Here is a 23,363-nt window from a genome sequence, read left to right as displayed (position 1 = left end):
CGCCACGACGGTGGTATGGGACGCCGATCAAGGCTCGAGTCCGTCTCAATCCCTTCGCTCGGGGGTGGTCGGGTGGATCAACACCCTTCTTTCTCTCTTTCCTCTCTATCTAGATCTATCATTTATCCTTATCCTTTGCTTACATTAGTACATATCTCTAATACATAGTACATGGTCCCTTTGAGTAGATATCCTCTCTCTTTGGGTTATCTTCACCCTTGGGTGGATCCTCATTTCTTGAGTGGATTCCCTCTCAATATGGGTGGATGCCCTCCTACTCTAGGTGGATGGTCTACACAACTCTTTTTAACACTTACTCTCGGCTATATGTTAGGTCTCGCTAGATCCATTCCCTTATAGTATGTTTTATCACATTTTCGTTAAACCATGCTTCATATCTTCCCCATTCCTCTACGTTGATGTGGCATCCCCAAAGGCCTTTATTTTGGAACACTATTAATCATCTAATAAGTGATTGTGCCTTAAGTAAGTGAATTAGTTCTAGAAATATGATAAGATAATCTAGGATAAGTATATGACATAAATAGAAGGGCATTTTGGGAATTACTAGGAAAAACCCTTGAAGATTTCCATTGATCATAAGTCTAAGGGTGTCATGGGAAAATACAACTACTTTATAAACGAACTTACTATCAATTGATCTTTCCATTTTCCTGGGGAAGAGTAAGATTGAATTTAATTAAGTGTCTTTGCAATCCCAATGTGCCTTTTCTCTTTGTCTTGTGTAGGATTAAGCAATCTAGTGATGTTCAACTGATAAGTTGTGTTTATTTGAGTGATCTAGCCTCCCTAAAACTATTATGAGTCTAAAGCATGTTTCCCCCCTATGTGGTGGTTGATAAATTAAGGAATGTGTATCTTATCGATCTGACAAATTCAATCTTGGAGGTAATACTCTTGATAACCCCTGTGGGTTGGGTAGAGATCTTGTTTATGGGTGGGGGGTGGAGCCAAGATCGGCTCCACCCCCCTCCCAAGGGTGTTCGAGTGTGAGGAGAGAGGGAGAGATGAGATGCACAGAGAGAACGAATGAGAGAGAGAGAATGGAGGCAGACACAATTTAGAGTAACTTCGATATCATCTTTTCATGGCCCATGAGTGAGGATTTATATAATAGAAGATCTTTACAAAAAGCCAAATGGACGTAGGTACACCTACTTACCTCACCTAACACTCACACATTCACATTTCATATTACACCTCATACACCACCTTCCACATTACACCTAACCCTCCCGTATACCTATACGGGTAACACATGGCACACCCGTGGGACACTGCATTGCACGTCGTACCCACAAGCCCATGCCAAAAACTCGTTGACCGGAAACTCCATCGGTCTTCTCTCGATGGTTGGAAATCACTTGGCCGTTGCTATATGCCGACGTTGTCCGATGGTCTCAACCGGCTAGCCATGGTCGTCTGTTCGGCCGGCTCTCGGTTCGGTTGTGTCTTTCTAGCAGGACTTTGGCCATCTCGGCTATCGGCTAGTTGGTTGCCGAACCATTTGCATGGCTAGTTGCTGCCATCCGGCTGCTGACTCAGTGCGTTGGTCGTCTTTATCCACCAGCCGACTCTTTGTCCGTTTGGCTCTTGTTGTCGATGGAAATAAACAAAGCATGTGTTTTCTCTTCAATATTGAACCTTATACACCTTAGGTTTTGTTTCTTCTTCCCTTCTAGTGCATGGTTAATGATACTTGATCCAAATAGAGCAATGTGGCCTCTTTTATTAGGACATATGACCCAATCGTTATCTAGAAAATTTGTAAGGAGTAAACCCATTATAATGCTAACTCTATCATTTCTGTTACTCTTTTACATTTGCTTATATAATCTACATCACCTATATACTCTGCTACAATGGTTAAATACTTGATCTCACTATTCGGTTCCACCACAAACCCTTCATGAGAATCAAAGAAGAGCATTAATGAAGCACAAGCACTCTGTTGATACATCATTATACATCGATCATATGCAGCTTTATCTTCCTTGCTCATGACTTGCATTCCTCTTTTCTCTAAACTTGAATCATTGGCAGATCTTGGCACTAAACCAGATATACAAGTGACTTCACCACTTTATTCCAGAATAGGTTAGCTATGGCTACTGTTGTCATTTCCTTCAAACTCTGCCATGAACCTCTTGATGGAGTGATTTAGAAGGTGTTTGATTGTTAGTTTCTTGCAATTTATTAATTTCTGAATCAGCTTCTTCCTCCTCCTGCATACAAGCAATAGAGTGGCACAAACACACACAACATAAAGATGAAGACCTAGAGACACATAGGGGAACAGAGAGGGAAAGAGAGACTTCTACTCAAGGGGGGTAGGCCGTAGGGCGTGCCATGTGTTTATGGGTGGGGGGTGGAGCCAAGATCGGCTCCACCCCCCTCCCAAGGGGGTTTGAGTGTGAGGAGAGAGAGGGAGAGATGAGATCCACAGAGCGAACGAATGAGAGAGAGTGAGAATCGAGACAGACACAATTTAGAGCAACTTCGATATCATCTTTTCATGCCCCATGAGTGAGGATTTATATAATAGAAGATCTTTACAAAAAGCCGAATGGACGTAGGTACACCTACTTACCTCACCTAACTCTCACACATTCACATTTCATATTACACATCACACACCACCTTCCACATTACACCTAACCCTCCCGTACACCTATACGGGTAACAGATCTCTCTTTGAAAATTGGTATATTTATTTTTAGCACTTCACTTCCGCTCATTCTTACCATTCATTTTCTTTCGATGATTTGGATCAAGGTTTCTAAGCAATTCTCATTATCTCGCCTGTCCATTACTAAGATGTTGAGGTTGTTGTCTACATTTTCTTATTGTGTAGTATTTGTTGAAAAACAGTGCTCGGCCACCACCGAGGAATAGGATCAACTCACAGAAAACAGGAAATGCAAAATGCACGAAGACAATAGAGAGAAGAGTATACGGGATGTTTTACGTGGAAAACCCTAAATGGGAAAAAACCACGGGAGTGCAAGACTCCAACTATCACTATACGCAGAGATGTACAATGGCGAAGCTACAAGGCAACAACCTTGAGCTCACTGTCTTCGCCACAGGCGGCGGTAATACACAGAGGCAACAACCTCTTCGTCTCTCTCTCTCTCTCTCTCTCTCTCTCTCTCTCGGCTGCTCTCACTTCGCTCCCTCTAAGTGGAAAGCAGAAAAATGAGCAACAACAACAAACTGTTTGCCCTAAGTCATATTTATACACATATGACTTTCGGGCTATTTACAAATATAGCCTCAAGGGCCCTTGGCAAACATATTCACAAATATGTCCCCGCATCCGGATCTCTCTCCGGGGTCTTCATCATCCGGCTCCGTAGCCGGGGGTCTTCATCATCCGGATCCGGAACCGGGTCTTCATCATCCGGCTCCGGAACCGGGTCTTCATTCCCGATTCCCGGACATCTGACCATCCCATCCGGAGGGACTGTAATCCCAACAGTATTGTTGGGGAGCTTAGTGAAACTTGTGAAATTGGATGAGGATGGGTTTTGAGATCACAAACGTCTATATCACAATGCTATCCATTTTCTTTTGGGATGGATATATATTCATCTTTGAGGTGACGTTTAAGTATGGTCATCTCATAATGTAGGCTCAATATATATACATTAACGTAAAACGCAATTGCATAGCAAGCAATTAAGGTCGTCTCATAATGTGGGATCAATATACATAGATTATTGTAAAACATAATTGCATAACAAGCAAGAATTGGATTATTGCTTCAAATTTACTAAACCAAAACCATCGACATTTTATACTTAGCACGAGAACCCGATGCCTCACATCATATATTAGTTTGCAAGTGGAAGAATAGAAGTTTATTATGCTTCTTACTAGATTCAAACCTACAATCTATTTATAACTTTCTCCACTACACTATCTTGAATTTATTTATTTATTTATTTATATATGCATACAATATATGTTTGAAAAGTGTCATTGGAAATGTAGTCATTATACTTTTGTTATATGCAGATGATGTTGTGCTTTTTGCAAATACTTTAGAAGATGCACAAAATCTTATGAAGGCATTGAATTTATTTTGCATGCATACTAAATTAAGTGTCAATAACTATAAAACAAAGACCATTTGTTACGGGCATGACCATTTACTTATCCACGTGTATAGAATACTACAATAAATTCTCACCACGGGATATTAAATGGTCATGCCCGTAACATGCATGACCATTTAATATCCCGTAACACCATTCTTGTGAAGAGTAAACAAAAAGATAAACCATACATTATGTACAATAATGAGCCACTTGAATGCGTAGAAAGCTTTGGATATCTTGGCCTTGAAGTTCCTTCAAATCATAGATGGAATGAATGTGCTACACTTGGCTTAGATGGGGAAAAGAGGGCATATTATGCATTAAATGAGAACACATGCAATCATGGAGATATTAAGTGTTTGTTCCTCAAGTAATACATTTTCGACACTTTTGTGACACCGATGCTTCTCTATGGGGTGGAAGTATGGGTGGTAGCATACCTAAATCTACATTAAAAGAGATTGAAAACATCGAAAAACATTTTGAACCTATACCCTCTTCCTTAAGACGGAATCACTTCCCATTGAGATCATGGTCATAGAAAGGGTTGTTCAATACATGCTTAAGATTTAAAAAAATCCCTCACATCGACTTTCTAGAATTGCCTGGGAAGCAAGCAAAAAGATCCAAAAGACGTATAAAAGCAAAATTTTGTGTTCTGGTTGGATGCAAGATATGAAAAAGTGGTTTGGTAGATGGGATGCAACACATTTGCTTCATGATGCATCACTAGATTCCTATGAAAATGAGGTCTTTTTGCAACGCCAATGTATCATGACATGGGACAAATGTGGAGGCTATCATGATTATATACATTTTGGCTTACAAGGATTCGAACCCACAACCTCTTTGTATATGTGTCGAACCCTTAACCATTATCATTATCTTAAATATCTAAAATACTCTAGAACATTCTAGAATGCTCCATAAGGACATAAATAGGTGTCTACTTATTCATCACAACTCATTTGGTTCAACACTAGTGTTGAGATATCAAGCTCAACTAAGTCTGGAAGTTTTTGTCAACATGTAACTTAGTAGTTACATAAATAGAATCTATTTTGAATGTTGACTATAAGGATTTTGTTCATAATATTTAAGTAGGAGATCTCTAGATTCCCCACTATTGAGCTCATTCAATTTAAGACTTACACCCTTGTACATATATTCTCCTCACACATGTGCACCTTTGCACATGAGATGTATATATACCTCATTGCGGCTATTTTTGTAATTTCCTGCTTATTAATATAGAGAAAGGTCTTTAGCTACACTCTTGTTAATCATCCCCCATTTATCTTATTGTTCATAAGTGTATCTTCCTCTCTCTCTTCCTCTCATACACATACATACACATATCACATAATCTTCCGTTGTCGTGCCTTTCGGCTTCGGATCGTTGCGTGAGTCGGGTGGGAACCGCTGAGGTTTTGGACTAGGAGAAAGAAGAATACAATATAAGGCTAGTTATGAATAGGTAGAAAGAGAAGTAAGTAATAAAACTTATGAATTCCATGTTTTTAGTGTATTTAGTCAATATTTAGATTGTAAGAAAGAGAATTTTGATGATAAACTCGTGAATCCCACAAATATATTAGATTGATCAATCCTTGTAAAATAATCAACAACATCATACATCTTTCTCTCCTCCTTATATAAGGATGGAAGAGGCTAAGCATAACTTCATGCTTTTTCTAAAGTGTTCATGTACACTAAATGTGCATGAGTTGCCTTTTTACACTATGCTTTTATTTCCTAAATATAGTGCTCATGCTCACTAGATGTGCACAAGTAATTTTGTATTGGTGTACATTTTTCTTATAAATAAAGTATTCACGCATTCTAAAAATGCATGACTTACCTTTTAATAAAGGTAGGCGTAAATAAAGGTCTTATATGTATTAAATCTATATTTAGAACATTTAGAATAAGATAGTACAATGGTAAGGTTGGGGTTTGTCTACGTGGAGGTATAGGGTTTGAATCTTGCCCTATGCATGTAACGATCTTTTCTTTTATTTACAAATTTGTCTCTCCATCTGGTGAGAGACTCTCACCGGCCTTCTTTATCCGGCTCTGGCCGGTTCTTATTGAGTCTCCTTACCGGGTCCTCCTTGCCGGTTCCTCCTTCATCCGGTTCTCACTGGTTCTCCTTAGCCTTCTTCATTCGGCTCTTGCCGGTCTGCTTCGTCCAGTTCTCATCGGGTACTCTTCATTCGATTCTTATTGACTCTCACCGACCTTCTTCATCTGGCTCTTGCCGGGTCTACTTCATCCCGTCCAGAGGGACTAAAAATGCAATTTTCTCATAGTGTGTGATTTACACTACGACACCGTTGCTTAATCACATATGTGATTAACTACTCATATAATTAGTTACTAATTAACCCTTAACTAATTACCTAATTATTAACCAGTCTTGAGCCCCGTAGCCTACTCTTTCTAACCCTTGTTCTCTTATAATATATAAACTCCTTTCCATTTCAAGTCTTCTTTCTCTCTCATTCACTCTCTCTCTACCTTTTACCATCATCTTTTTTCATCTCTCTCTCTCTCTCTCTCTCTCTCTCTCTCTCCTACTCTCAAGTCACGATAGGGCTCACGCATCACACATTTTACTACACATGCTGCACCTAAGTACAAAACCATATTCTTCGTGGAACGGGGAAATACATGTTAGAGTCCATCCCATTGTCTGCCATTCAAACCATTGCTTTCATGTGACTTACCTCATATGCATTGCAATGTGAGACAAGGCGTTGAAGCACACATGATGAGAGTGATAAACTATGCAGACTTTGCCCTAAACAAATTCATCGGTAAAGCTCTTGAACATCGAGAGTTGCTATTAACTTTTACATGTATCATATGAAATGTAATATTTTTTGGTCTCATATGTCATATTTGATCTCCGAAGATGATAATAGAATCTCTCTCTCTCTCTCTCTCTCTCTCAAACATAAACCAAATCCCTTAGAAATAAATAACATTAGACATTCATAGTACATACTACCTAAATACTTAGGTTCATAAGTTCCTATAATTGAAAGTTACCCCTAAGAAAACATATAAGTTGTCTCAACTAAATAGATAATTGTTGCCAAACAATATGTATATCTCAAGCAATTTGTTCTGTGGAGGAAAGTGTCTCTTAATGAGAGTTAACCCCAAATTTGAGGCACCAAAAGGTTCCTTTTACATGAGAGCTCTTGCCCTTTTTTATACATGTTTGAAACATGAAAGGTGGGGGGGGGGGGTCCCTTTGACATTACAAGCCCATTGTTACTAGCCATTACCATTTAGTAAACAATAATTCCCCCTAAATTATACATTTGGTCTATGAGCCATATTCTAGATTAGAAATATTAGACCGTATTACACTTATCAATTCTCTCTAGAATATTGGGGGGTAACCCTTTAAATAACATTTGTGCACATAAAATAAACCTTACAAATATATATATATATATATGTGTGTGTGTGTGTGTGTGTGCGCGCGCGCGCGAGGGCACGCTCGTGGGTTCGTGATGCGGATATAAACATACATGTGCTCGAAACTTAGTCACACTTGTCACTGCAATTAATACCATAGGCAATGGACTTGAATTAAAATTCCATGGTGTATGTGCTCGTGCCTTAGTCACACTTGTCACTACAATTAATCCCATTGGCAATGACTTGAATGAAAATCCCACGGGTTGTTATTTTCGGTGATTAATCCATTTAATCAACTCTTATTAAATTAGACCAATGTTGATGTCTCTAATCAACCATAGAATCTATTGTTTCTTATGGTTAATTCTACCAAATTATTGCAATGGGAAATTCTAGTTAAACACTCGATCCTTGCTAGTGAGCAATGGAAAATTCTTCTACGGTACTCTAGTTCCATAATTAATTATTCTGCGATTTTTAGTCACCATTGATTAGTCAATTCCGAATGGATCCTCGTCGTAAATAATTGATTTTTAATTAGTTTAATGCAAACTACTATTAGAAAATGTTCTCTAATTGATTAAAACTAGGATTAAATGTCCAATGGGTAACTAATTTCATACAATGCACTTCTACGCCAATAGAATCCGTAATTAAAGTAGTTGGATGATAATTACTACAATAAATTTTTTAATTTCATACTTAGGAGCCGTAAAATAATTGTTAAATAATTGGGAAAAAATAAATAAATAAATGTTAAATATGTGGAATACCTATGAGTTATAATACGTTAAATATATGTATGGAGTTTTAAAATGTAGTAGAATACTCGTGTCAATTACTTTAACATATTTTATTCTAGACAAGAAAATACAGGCTTCTCTTTAATTAAAATGCTTTGTCTCTTTAAGTTAATCTTTATAGCTTTTATGAATGCCTCACTCATCAATTTTCCACCATAATAAATCCCTCAAAAGTTACAAAAGGCAGACGAAAATGCTCAATCAATCATTCGTGGAAATGAATTTCTCTCAGTGTAAAAGTTACAAATGCAGACGAAAATGCCAAGTAATCAATCATTCGTGGAGATGAATTCCTCTCGCTGTAAAAGTTACAAAGACAGACGGAAAATGCTAAGTAATCAATCTTTCGTGGAGATGAATTCCTCTCAGTGTAAAAGTTACAAGGACAGACGAAAATGCTTAATCAATCATTCGTGGACATTAATTTCCTCTCAGTGTAAAAGTTACAAGGGCAGACGAAAATGCTTAATCAATCATTTGTGGAGATTAATTCCTCGCAGTGTACTCGTGATGGAAAATCCGTAAGTAACAACTAGCTATGGTAGGCCACAAAATTGGGGCAACGATCAACGAAATGTTAATATGATCAACCAATTGTGGTCCATAATCAAGGATGAGGATACCTTGCTCAAGAAATCTGTCTTAACTGAGCTTCTTTTCATTTTTTTTTTTGTGGAATTGCAGAGATTCGTGGACAGCGAGAGTACAGTAATTCATTTTGAGTGGAGGAGCGAGATGAGGGGATGGAGGAGCACGTGGGCCTGTCTTGACGAAAAGCCAAGAATCAGAGCAGAACAAAAAACACGAGAGCGTGCTGATCGGTGGGAAGGAATGTGGGTACCTCGTGGGTACCTTTTTGCTTATGCTGCCTTTTTTATGCATCTATATGTATATATATAGATAGATGTCTGCATATGCATTCATATACCTATTCATATGCTGCTTATCATGAGGTAGCATTAGCGAACCAGACAGACTGAGGCCTTAAGTACGTTTACCTCCATCCATCCCTTCCATGATTATTACCTGCAATCCATTCATTCATTCATTCGTTCATCATGCGGGGAGCACGCAGATGCACAGTCTTGGCAAAGGTAATGCAGATTTGCCACAAATAACTAATACACTGATGGCATCTCATCATCATCATCATCATCATCATCATCATCATCATCATCATGACCGATCATATCACATGCCTGACCATCTATCTCATCATCCCACATATATATATAACCAACCGATCATATGATTCATGCGGCTTTCTCTCTCTCTCTCTGCATTACCTCTGTCAAGACGGTGTACCTGCCTGCTATGGCTTTCCGAATTCCCATCCCGTCTCCTCCTCCTTCCTCGTCATACATATCAGTCGGTTCATGTGTCACAGATCAACAACAAATGGGTCCTGTAGGTACGTAACCACAATCAAATTGGTTGTTTCTTTGGAATAATATGTCTCAAATTTATGGGTTTTCTCTTTTGAAATAACGTGTCAATTTTTATGTTTTTTCTTTTGGAATAATGTGTCAAATTTATGGTTTTTCTTCTCAAATAAAGTGTCAATTTGATGGTTTCTCTTTAAGTTACTCTAAATTACCTGTTAAATTATGTATATGAGCTAGCTAGCGAGGAGGCAGGTAAGAAACCATGTGGCAAATCCGGGGAGAAATAATGGGTATGTATGAGACATATATACACACACAAACTAGTGCCAATCCATACTGCAGATGCTAGTGGACAATAATTATCTCATTGCAAGACTGCATGTTATACCATACACCCTTATATTGTTTTATTCCATCAATGTAGGTAACTTTTACTTTAGAAAGGTTTCTAAGAGAACTTCACATGCAAACGAGTAACATTAATGTTTATATAACTAGGTTCCAACGTGTGCATGTATGTATCTTTAACTATAAATAAATAAATAAAATTCAAAAGTGCTATAACATTGCCAATAACAATAACAACACTCTTGCATTAAAAATCCACTTGTTGTGTTGGTGTGTTAGATTACATAATTTGATCATATGCAGCAATGTTTGAGATTATTGGCATACAATATTAAGGTTCCTAATTTGGACAGCAAGAAATGGTCTTATTTCAAGTTAGAACTGATAAATTGTATGGTTGGAGTATGATATAGTACGCATTTTAGTGGTGGTGTGATCCACTGCCATCGTCTCTCGAGGGAGAACACGTTTGCAGAGAGAACATGCAGTCACAATATTAGAGGTGGTGAAAGGTGTTTATCTCATTAGGCAATTTGTTAGCAGAGATAACATATGGCTATGTGTTGTGTTGCTTCTTCCTGAAGTGTACATGAGTATGAGAAGAGACATTTGCTTATGAATCTTTTGTTGAAATTTACACGAAAAAAGATAGCAAGAAATGGGTAGTATGGAAAGAAATTGACAAAGAAACACTCATGATGTTAGGTGGTATGCGGGTCCATAACTTTGACAAGTGCTCAAACTTTCAACAAGGTGGTATTGAACCGATATTCTTTACATCCTAATTCAAACGTTTCTCCAACCCTACTAGAAATGATAGAGGATTCTAGCCATCTAAAGCTGAACTAGTTTTTCCAACTCCACCCGTCCTCCCTTCCCCCAAGGATCCCAACCTCAAATAATCACCTCTCCCCTCACGTCCACACCTTCCTCCATGAACACATATGGGTTGTCATCCCCACCAGAAGTTGATGCCATCTATATTGTGACGAATTCTAGGTTTGGAAGCTTCGATCCATGTCCTTGGTATCTTGTAGATAGGACATGTTTAAGAGCTTGCATATCTAGGATTTTGCATAAACCAATTGGAAAGGAAACATACATGATTAGAAAGGTCAATGCAAGTGCACATCACTAGATATCTTATATTGCCTTAGATTGCATGATTTATTCACCTTAGACTAAAATCAGGCTGCAAACTACAATAGTCCAGAAAGTTTGCAAGGAATTGTCATAGGGTTCAAATTGTCTTCCAATCAACCATCCCAAACTTTTAAAGAATATCATCTACCCTAACTTTGGTCGTGTAAAGTTAAGAGTGTGAATTTCTCCTTTAATTGGTTCATTGCTTTCTACATTGTAGTAATGGAATTGGAGACATTAATTGGTAAATCATGGATAATGCCTTCCTTGTGAATGTAGATATTTGAATCTTGTTTAGAGGCTAATTAATAATTAAACATAATATAAGGAAAGATAGACCAAAGAAATGATGAAAGCGGGGAGTTAGACCACCCATAGCCACATCATGAGACAAACTCAAATATCCTTATATATATCGTAGCACCAAGTGTTGATGTGGGTTGTACCTCGGATTTTGCGAGGTTCGCATGTGTTAGTTAACAAGAACTATCGCCCCACCGACATAGTCTTGACATAGGTCAAGCCTCCCAATAAGAAGGTGGTTGTTATGCCTTGTATATAAGCAAAAACCCTAGGCCCTAGTGTATTCACACACTTGCCTATTTCACGTGAAGTGGTCAAGCGATAACACACTTAACATTTTATCTCATACTGTAGAATTGCAATATTCAATTCATTCCCTTATATTCTTTTCAAGATTAACTCGTAGTGCATACTCATCAAAACATTAGGAAAATTACAAAAAACCTATCTCATGATTAGTTATGTTTATGTAGGTAACAACTTTTCTAAAAGACAATTGTAGAAAATGGAAATAAGGTAAAAATAAAATTTGTAGTGCATGCACATGCATGAGGATTGTTTTAAACTATAAAAGTATTTTTGAAGTTTGTATACATGGTCAAGTAATTGCAAATCTACAAAATGAGCTTGCTACTCCATGTAAATCTCTTCATTCAAATCTCCATATAGAAAAATGGGACCTTGATGTTGGGGTGAGGGAGTTCTAGGTTAAGGTTGGCAAAAATAAAGAACATTGCATGTAGAAGCACCATTGTTAAAGTAGATACAAACATATCTTAAAAATCGATGCTAGTAATTTGTGAAAATCCTCTAGCAACAACACATGCCTTAAATCATATCACAATGCCATGGGTGTTAGCTTTCTAGGACCCATAGGTTGGAAATAATGTTACAAACCATGGGATGTGGAACTAAGGTCCAAGTCTTATTCCAATTTAGAGCATCCATTTGTGTTTGCATGACAACCTCCCATTAGGCAACATTTGAATCATGAAAAGCCTTACCTGAGGCTAATTTGAAATCTTGAGGATGATCATTGTGGAAATTTTTTGTGACTTAGAATTAATGGTTTTCTTCCATGTTAGATCATTGTTGGTAATGGGTAAATAGGTGCACTCCTTTTTATGCTAAAGAGGGCAATGAGTGGGTGCCAATCCATTTTTTAACATAGTAACTATGTAACATTTGCTACCTAATTCTCTTAATGACTATGATAAACCTTAACCTAATGCAAACACTAAGTTGGTGAAATGTGACTCTAATAGACATAACTTAGATGCTTAATAACTTGTAACTTAACTTGCAAAGTGTTAAAAAATCATACTAGAATGTTGCCAACCAAATCTTGCATTCCTCAACCGTTAGCCTACAGGCTACACACATCCACTTAAGCTCAGGAAGATACACCAAATTCTACTAAAACCTCAAAGGGATACAATAAGCTAAATTGTGGAGATTAAGGATGTAAGAGATTACACAACCTAAATGTTGAGCTATATAAAGGGAAGTAGCCACCCCTTCATTATGATATATTGAGATGTTATCGAGACTATTAGTGAGGCTAAGCTCTCTTAGTTGAACATCCAAGGTATAACATGGGGTAATATTCAGTGGTATTGGACACCGATGGCATTTTATGTTTGTCTCATATCCTTCACTCGATCTACGGTGTGGTTAAACAACCTTAATCTCTTATTAGTTTTCTTATCATTAATATGATATGTATACCACCCCAATGTGAAAGGGGACGAAAAAGAGTTGTAATATGGAAAAAGAGAGAGAGAGTTGTAACAATCAATTTAGTGACCTTTTAACTTCTTCTTGATCTCTTAGTTTTTCTTTGAACTTTAACCTAAGTTAGAGCTCTATGTCTCTCCCTTACTCCCATATACTTGTGCAGTTGAGTGATTAGGGTTAGTTGCTAATTAGAAAAATCAAAATCACTCTTTTGCAATAATTGTTGGTAACACTTTTCTTCATCCTTAAGTTTTGAGGTCTTTGAAAAAGTTATTGTAGACTCAAAATTGGTGCATGAGTCATCCTTGTAACTATCTCTAAAAAAGCAATATCGATGAGTAATGCAACTAACACGTTCGTGTTCACAAGTGGAAGGATCGCGCAGAAATGGAAGGATAAGGAATATTCCGTTTGATTTTGGGGTTTATATACCCATTTCACAAAACACAATGATACTAGTATTGCACCTTCTCAAAAATTGGTTGGAAAAGCTTAAAAATCCACCATTTCATAAACTTGTTGGAAAGTCGTCTAATTTAGGCTCTAATCCAAAAGTTACAAAGTTTATTTTCTTGGAAAAATAACAAGTAATGAATTTTATAACAAACAATCTTCATACAAAGCGATATATTTCAAAACATAACCTTTATGTCATTTGAGTATTACAAACTGTGGTTTTATTAAAATTTGATACCCAACTACATTCAAGAGTTTAGGATTTATAGAAATCACTCCTTTCATGATCTAGAATCGTTACTATAAGTAATATACAAGGCTGATTGTTGCTCGTCATCTTCAGATGTACTTATTAAAGTATTGTCTTCATCTAAAACCAGATGGTGTGATTCCAAATTATGTGTTGACGATCTTGTTCGCCTTCAACTTGAGACCCCTTGTAGAATCGGTAATTTCTCCTTTATTATATCTATCATTGACTTCCTCAAACATACCGTTTTGTTAGTGTAAAGTCGTAAACAATAATATCCACCTCACTAATGTCAAGGCATGACGTGTTATGAATGTTTCTTTTCCTCTTTCTATTTCCCCTTGACCTTGGACATTCCATCATCTCTAACGCATACTTGCCTGTAAATGCATTTTTGCTTCTAGTGTTGTACCAATGCACCTTTATAGTATGCATTTGATTTTGTTTATCATGCATCACCACATCCAAAACCTTACCAATCCAAAATTGGTGCCCCAACTCATTATCATCAGCAGGCGTAGGACTTAACATCCCCACCTTGAGTTCTTGCAAGTTTCCTTGCCACCTAGCTTCAGTTGTTTTTGTCATCCTTGGTCCAACATAAATGTCTCTTTGTTGTGGATGGAGCAAGCTGTCATTAATCACATTAAGTGCAAGAAGAGGAGTTTGAGAATCATGAGAGTTCTCTATAGACCATGTAAAGGGGATTTGCACGGTCCAGGTACTGAGGATACAATTATCAACAATTTCTTCTTGATCTTTAAAGAACACATCCCACCATGACGTATCTTGTTCACCAACATACTTCTTTCAATTATCAATGTGCTTGCGTTTGTCTTGTTAGGCTTGCATTTAAAAGTCCTTATGATGATCAACCAACTCATTATGCACTACCTTTTTAGTCTTAATCGACATTTGTTTTGCACCATAAACAGTAGTAGAAGGCATATGAAGTAGAAACTCGCATCCGCCTTGTGGCTCCCATCGGGGGCCAGATGAATACTAACAACATACAACCACTAAGTTCATTTTCATTATCTGGAAAACGTGATTGAAGCTTATATTATTTAATGCAGCTAAAACTTTGGCATTTCGCTCCCCACCATCTGAGATGTATCTCTTGAAGTCATATATCTCCTTCAAGTGTTGCACATCTGGACGTGGCGTATATGCATCACAAACGATCTCAAATAGCTTAGGTAAGATGAAAGCATCATATCGTGACAACTGCCTAGAGAAAGTGTTGAACATCTGATTGATATGGTCATGGGTGTGACCAACCAATAGAAAGTTAATTTTCACTTTTCTAAAGACTCCTTGGTTCACCAACATACTCAAATAACCGAAAACTGTTGAATTCTTGTTCTCCCGAGCAGTATTGTCCAATTGAATATACAAAACTGGTGGCAAGGGCTACCCTGAAGACATCAAAACCCTTTGAATCACAGTGACTATTAAATTAGGGTCATTGTGAACATTTGGGTAAGTAACGAAGATGTGAGGTTTAGTAGTCCCATTATAAGCCAAACAACCCACCAAGTGCATCTGAACGAGACATTCATCATTGACGTCTTTAGGAAGCCTTCTAAGGTGAAGTTGACTCGTCTTTTTTTGGTACATTCCATCTATCATTAGACACATATATTGCTCCGGTTTGTTCATTGACTTGTCCCTATGGTGCATAGCTCTCTTTCGCTGTAGTGCTTGGGCTTCTCGATGGTCTTGTAACAATTTCTTATTGATGTCCTTCTCCATTGTTGTCTTCACCCCTTTAGCGACACTCTTAAGGTTTGCACATATTGAACAATACCCCATGCATACTTTTCAAGGTATAATAACATTACTTATCGCGATGTCCACAATCTTGTGAATTGATTGTATGTGACATTGGACATACTTATCGCTTAATGTACACATCTCCAATCTATAGGAATTGTAAACTTCTCGACGTGTGTAATTATCAAAGAGATGCAACCTACCAGTATTTGGCATTACCTCACAATGAAGCTTAAAGTATGTCTTCATCCAACTGATCACATTTCTTCCTAATGCACCCTTCATACTTGGCACATTCTTAGTTTCACTATTAGGATCACCATTCAAAACTTGTAGTTGCACTCTATGTAATCACATGTTGCTAACACATAGTGCAATCTTGAACGCTACTCTACAACATTGTTGCGCCGTGAAGAAAAAATAGTAGGAGATCGAGATGTTTGATGTTTTGTTTGATACCATCTGTAAGTGTGTCATAGGATAAGTTTCTTGTTCATCACTAGTTACAGAAAAATAGTAATGCCGCAACGACTGCAAGTTGTCCTTTCCAATCCTTGACATACACCCACAAGCACAGCATACCTTGTTAACATTTAAGGTAAGTTGATTCTCAGATGTCACTAGAGCAAATCTATCATGACTTATACGATGTGCAACCCTCCTAAAATACAAAGGGCTTACTGACTTGATCTCCTGTATGTCGGTAATTGGTGTCTCATCTTGCGCAAGATTGTTTTGTTTGTCTACCACTTGAAACACTTGTCGAACTTTGAAATGCATTCCTTGCATTTGTCAATTCCTCATTGGGATCATACTCATTAATAGAGAACTCATGACTTAGTGGCATACTTTGTGGAGTCTTGATATTCGATAAAGCTATACAATATTCCTCCACCGAGAAAGGAGAATTTGTGGACAACGGGTATTCATCCACAGAAAATGGTGAGTTAGGGCTCATTTTTCAAGCTTATTTTATACTATCAAATTGACTCAAAAGGCATACAAGAGTTAGCTCCACAACAATAAACATAGATCTTTAAGCTTACATATATCGTATATATGAATAATAATATATATAAAAAATTCATCTTCATATAAAAAATGATATTTAACTTAAGAAATACACTTTACTATAAATAATAATAAGTATTCAATATTTAAATACAAGTGAAAATAAGTATAAAATATTTAAATAGAGGTTTGGTAATAAGCAAATTATATATGTACTAAATTAGTACATATATAATTTGCTTATTACCAAACCTCTATTTAAATATTTTATACTGGTTAGTCTTAAAGTTTTTTGAATTTGACGGGTTAGTCTTAAAGTTTTTTGACGGGCATTTTTTAAAGATGTATGTCATATGACGTAAGAGTGCAAAAATTAACATGTCATTTGACATACAAATTTCTTATAATGAAAAGCTCTATATGATGCTTCATTATTATACATTTTATTACTATAGAAGGTACACAAATAGACACAACTACCTCGCAAAGATAATGAAATACAGAAAATAAATATCGTGTTAATGTTTTTTTTTTACCAAAAAAGTGTTAATGTTTTTTAAGCCAAAGTACAAACTATATATGTATCCATAATCATAATTCATTCTTGCAAAGTGGATACAATAAGCTTCAAGTTTTTTTAAATCTAAATTGCTCTCCAAAATGAATTCATTGATAGACTTGTAGATACCTTCAGCTTTCACATTTTCCACCGGAAGAAGTCGCGCAAATTTACAATGTTGCTCCCCTTTGCCACCTTCACTTAAGTACAATACATAGATAATGAGGTGTTTTTCCAATGTACGATCAGTGCTTTCATCAATCAAGATGGAGAAAAATGGACTTCCACGAATTTCATCATACAAGAGTTTCCTTGTGTGGTTCTTAATGGCCATTAAGAATTCTCTTGCAGATTTAGCATTAGCATAAGCACCATATTCTTTTGAGGCAGGGGCGTTTGGAGTACCAAGTTCTCTTTGTAACATACATTGTTTTACATATTTCTCTAATGGAATATCATTGCAAGCATGAAAATGAACCAACTTCATGCATAAAAGTATCCTCTCATATTCTAAATGCATGATTTCTGAAATTTTGTCATCCATTGGGCCTTTCACATTTGCATTTTCCTTTTGTCTTTTTGCATTATACATGGCACTTGCTATCACATGATCGGATGACTTTGCATGTTCATTCAATGAAGACATTTGCATGCTTTGAGATCCACCATCCGCAAATACATTGTTCTTTCTTGCATCTTCACACCACATGCATTTGATTATATCATCACCTAATAGGGACTTTGTCACATATGCCCATGGGTGAAGCAAAGTCCATTGGTTTCTCCACTTTCTTTTTTGTTTGTTATAAGAAGATCTCGACTCATTTGTGTTTGTAACCACCTCGTGCTCATTATTTGGAGCATCATTAACATGTGTTGCCTTGCAAAACATAGTCTTAATAGAATGTTGTTGTGCTTGGTTCTTTGTTTTCCCCCTGAAATTATTTAAATAATAGACATCTAAAAATGTACTAAAAGTATTTCATTTCACTATAATAGAGACATTGAAGTTATTGTTTAGGTATTAAGGTAATACAAAAACAATATTGTATAATAACTTGTTAAATGAACATAATATGATAGATATTCATGGTAACTTACATTTTTAAAATGTAGTTAAAAAATGTTGAAGGTTGAAGGCTGTTTTTGTTCTATTCCCACTGCACAAAAAGGCTATATAGAATCAATAATTTTTAATTGGAACAATAGCTTGCTACCTAATAGTAAGTACTCACATTTTCCTATACTAATAAGTTATTATTAACCCTAATTTTTTAATAAAGCATAGTAAAACGTAATAAGTATGTATAAAACAATAGGTTAGTAAAACATTTAGTTTAAAAAAACTTAAAATCAAACCTTATTGAAATGAAATACTTTTAGTTTATTTTTAGAGGTATTAAGGTAATACAAAAACAATATAATAACTTGCTAAATGAACATAATATGATAGATGATCATGGTAACTTACATTTTTAAACTGTAGTTAAAAAATGTTGAAGGTTGAAGGATGTCTTTCTTTGTTCTATTCCTGCTGCACAAAAGGCTACATAAAATCAATCATTTTTAAGTTGAAAAATAACTTGTTACCTAACAGTAAGTAGTAAGTAGTAAGTACTCACCTTTTTCCTATACTAAAAAGTTATTACTAACCCTAATTTTTTAATAAAGCACAGTAATAAGTAATAAGTATGTATAAAAAAGTAGGTTAGTAAAACATTTACTTTAAGAAAACTTAAAATCAAACCTAGAGTGACTAGTCTACACTCTAGTATTTTTTAGAGTATTTAATAAAGCACCAAGGTTATTGTTTAAAATTTAAATTGATTTGAGGATTCATCATTACAATTTATATGATATTATTTTAAGCGTGTTATAAATATATATATATATATATATATATATATTAGAATTTAGTATATTACACACTTCATACTATATAGTCAAATTGAATCTTGATACTACATAGATGATAGTATGATACTTGATAGTACATATATTTAAATTTTATATGACAATATGTGGTATATATATATAATATATATGAATAATGACATAGAAAATAAAATTTTAGCATGTCATTTGACATGTATAATTTTAAGGGGCCTTTCACATGAAAAGGAAAATTTTATACTTTATATGTCACTTGACGGACATTTTTAGTAGGTGTATGTTTTTGACGGGCAAAATGGCCTTTGACGGGCATGACACCCGTCAAAGTCCTGCCCTGGTACTAATATCTATTAATATGTAAGTATTAATAAGTATAAAGGTACTTATATCTATTTATACATGTGCACATAAATTCTTGCACATTCATCCTTCTTAACCCACGTGCACATAAATTCTTGCACCTAATTTAGTGCACATTGATCCTTCTTAACCCACATGCATATAAAAAACCTCACAATCATGGATGCACATATTTTCTTGTATTTATGTAACGACAAGTACATGTACTTTAAGAATTAATGAATAGTAATAAATAAATAAAGAAAACGAACTTTAATTAGCCTTAACTAACCCTACTTACTTCCTTTTTTTTCTCACTTGCACATGAGCGATCAAAGAGCACTAGACGAAAACTAAACACAAACGACACCGACACACGCGTACTTAGCCTCCAACTCAACATGTCGAGCAAAAAGACATCCAAGTCTGACTCCAAGTAACCCTAAACCCTAAACTGTACGGAAATATGATTTTTAAACCCCGTTCCAACTTGATACAATGAATCAAGTTGGGGTCCCAACTCAATAAAATGTATTGAGATGGGACTCCATCTCGCTACAATGTATCGAGTTGGGGCCCCGAGGAGCCATAACTTGATACAATGTACCGAGTTGAGGCCACAATAAGCCATAACTCGATACATTGTATCGAGTTTGGGCTCATCGGGGCCTCAACTCGATTCAACGTATCGAGTTTGGAATCCAACTCGATACATTGTATCGAGTTTGAACCTTGTTAATTCAAAATGAGAGGATGTGTTCAATTTAGTTCTATGTTAGAAGGAAAAGACACTAAATATAGGCTCACAAAACAAATGTAACAGGAAAAAACTCTAAAAATAGGCACCCTAAACTAATGCAAATAGAAACTTTGGAGCTCAAAATTTCATGATTTTAGATATGGTTGTGATTCATAGAAGAGGTTAAAGTGTCACTTTTATGACCTTTTTTGACTATTTGCCCCTTTTTATCAAATTTGAAGTCCCCCGTAAAAATTTGAAGCTTATAGTTACATTGATAATTCTATTCGTCTCATATTAGGTCCATTGATCCCAAGGATGAGAGACCAATTTAAAAAATCCGAATAAAATATCAAAGCTCGCCCCTAGAGTCCAACAAGATCACTCTCCTCACTTATCCCCAGAAAGGGAAAAAATTATTATTTGTTGATGATATTATTAGGCAGCCTTCTTAACGAGGTGAGTCAGAAGGCAACTATGGTTGTAGTAGGAGGGGAAACCCTTTCAGAAAAGGAGTGGGCAATGCAGTATGTCGACTCTCATAAGAAGGTAGTACTCCCAAAATCTTAAGGCTAGACTATGAAGACCCCGACTCCCAAAATCTTATTATTCTGGTGGACTACTCAAAGGGAGTTCGGAAGATGTTTGTCTCTAAAGATTACTTGGTCAAAGATTCATGCGGTCAGGAATCTTTTAAAATTGCCATTGAGACAACAAACAAAGTCTTAATCACTATACTAAGGTCATACATTCAGGGTCATGTAACATTGAAGAAGGCCTCACCATCTCCCATAAAGGTAGCACCCAAAAAGATTGCCACACAATCAAGGCCTACCAAGATAGAGTCATCAAGTGCCACAGATGATGAAGAAGCTTGGACAACACCAGGGGCAGAGCTGGCTTCTGGTGTGCTGCCTTCGGAATAGAATAAAATACGAAGGTAAATGATTTACAGGAAGCTTGTACGGAAGGGTCAGGTGTTTAATCTCCTGATCACTCACATCCATCGGCCACCTGCCGATGAGAAGATTGGATGTCGACCGTTGGAGATAAGAGAACCTCATAAACTCCACATCCAAATTTTGAAGAAAAAAATGAAGAAAAATCCCCATGCTATTGTTGTGTCTTTCATTGTAATGGTTGATCTTGATGAGTTTTCATCCTTAAAAGAGTTTGATGTAAGGAAACATGATCAATACAACTATTTTGTAATTGGGAGATCACACTCGGTAGAAGCGAGAAGGCAGCTAGTTCGAGAACATCCCATTACATTCTTTATTAAATATGCAGAATGTAAAATATACATGGGGCTAACAACAGAAGAGGCTAAGTCGTTAGCATGGGACCATAACAATGACAATGACTACCAGCAGAAGATGTCATCGATTGAGTGCATCAAATTTTTCCACCATGAGTACCTTCATGTGAAGCAAAAATATGGAGCAAAGTTATATCCTGCTCTTCAACGTCAGTGTCTTCACAAAGTAGGATAGTGGTGGATGATGCAGTGAAGTTGGATGGAATTCGAAAGTACGAGTTGTGGTTTCAGTTGACCTTTAGGGATTGTGAAGTCTGGGATCTACAAGACCAGATTTTTACCATGTGGGAAAATAAGGAAGTGAAGGGTCAGAACAAAAAATAATCGAAAGTGGACCCACAACTTGTGTTCAAGAGCAACGCCACCAAAAAGATTGAACTAATGATAGAGGAAGTGGGAGATGACATGAAGCTATCCCTATGGAGTATATGAAAATACAAAAAGTGATGATGAAGCAACTTGGTTGCTTATCGTGGGAACAAGTGACTGAGGAATATCCGATAACATCTTCTTACAAGGTGCTATCGGAACATTTCATTGCATTTAAGGATCTTGTGTTAGTATTTCTCTTTAATTTGACAGTCTCTTTAGCAAATATCTAAGGTATTAACAATTTCTTTGTTTTTGTGTTGTTTCATTGAGAAACCATGTCGAGGTAAGAGACCCAGTGATGTTAAAGATATTCATGATTCCCCAACCTCCTTTCTTGCACATCTTGAAAGGGCTCGAAAAGAAAAGGACAATTGCGTGGTGAAAGCATTTAATGTGGATGAAGATGGCACCTTCAAGAAGTTCAACCACTGTCAAGAAAGACATCACAAGAGATTTGTATTATAATGTTTATTGCAGTGATGTGGCTGGTATGAACCAGAAGCTGCCCAAGAAGGAGTACACATTATTAATAGTAAATATTCCATATGCGTTAGAGAATATGGTTGAAGATTATGCTAACTTGACCACCGCGTCCATGTGGAGAATAGTTATATTTCATAGCCTGGACCAGGGATATTCTGTGGCTCAAGCGTTGAGGTCTTGTTGCCATGGAATAGAGAACCTTGCTTGGTAAGGATCTATTGAGTGCTTGTAAGGAATTCAAAATATGATTTTATAATATTCTTATATAAAACATCTAGAACAATTATTGTCTTCTAATAACTTCCTTTTTCCATTAACAAGATTAAAACCAATGTAAATAGAGAACCGACTTTTCAGTTTGTGAACGCGATGGAATATATAACCGTTGGTTATTATGACGAGATCAAAAACCAAAGAATAAAGGAGCACTCGGAATGAGGTGGGATCCTCAAATCTGCTGGTGTACCCATCAATCACGTGTAAACTGCGACATGTCATGACGACTGAGCACGGACTTGTCAATCCCTATAAGAAGCCTCAACAACTAATGATGCGCCTTGTAGAGATGTTCTCTAACGAAGATGATTGGATATTAAATCTATTTTTTGTCTTGGGTATGTTTTCAATTCATTGTCCCAATTGCTTGATGAAACAAATTATACTATTGAACTATTATGTGAATTATTCTTATTTTTAAATCGATTTTAGGTACTACATTTGTGTGTGTGTTGAAACTTTTCTGCAATTCTATTGCATTGGAGAAGGATGAGGAGCAGGTGAACTTCATAAATATGAGGCTTAGAGTACTGTGGGAATGCCTTAATCAAGACGAGGAAGTAGGTGCTAAGCATATAGCAAATACAGAATGTTTTCAGCCTGCCTCCCGTGA

General features: G+C 36.4%; 1 pseudogene; it reads right to left on the bottom strand.

Moving 5' to 3' along the window:
- Positions 1–1,580: 1,580 nt before the first annotated feature.
- Positions 1,581–2,181, bottom strand: LOC147856570 (putative Histone-lysine N-methyltransferase ATXR5 pseudogene; annotated as a pseudogene).
- Between the last annotated feature and the right edge of the window lie 21,182 nt (positions 2,182–23,363).

The sequence above is a fragment of the Azolla caroliniana genome, unplaced genomic scaffold (genome assembly GCF_043228905.1).
Source record: "Azolla caroliniana isolate FFs.n. ecotype wild unplaced genomic scaffold, voAzoCaro1.0.p SCAF_13, whole genome shotgun sequence".
Taxonomy (NCBI): domain Eukaryota; kingdom Viridiplantae; phylum Streptophyta; class Polypodiopsida; order Salviniales; family Salviniaceae; genus Azolla; species Azolla caroliniana.
Note: the sequence above shows the minus strand (reverse complement) of the source record. Positions and strands in the feature narration are given on the sequence as shown.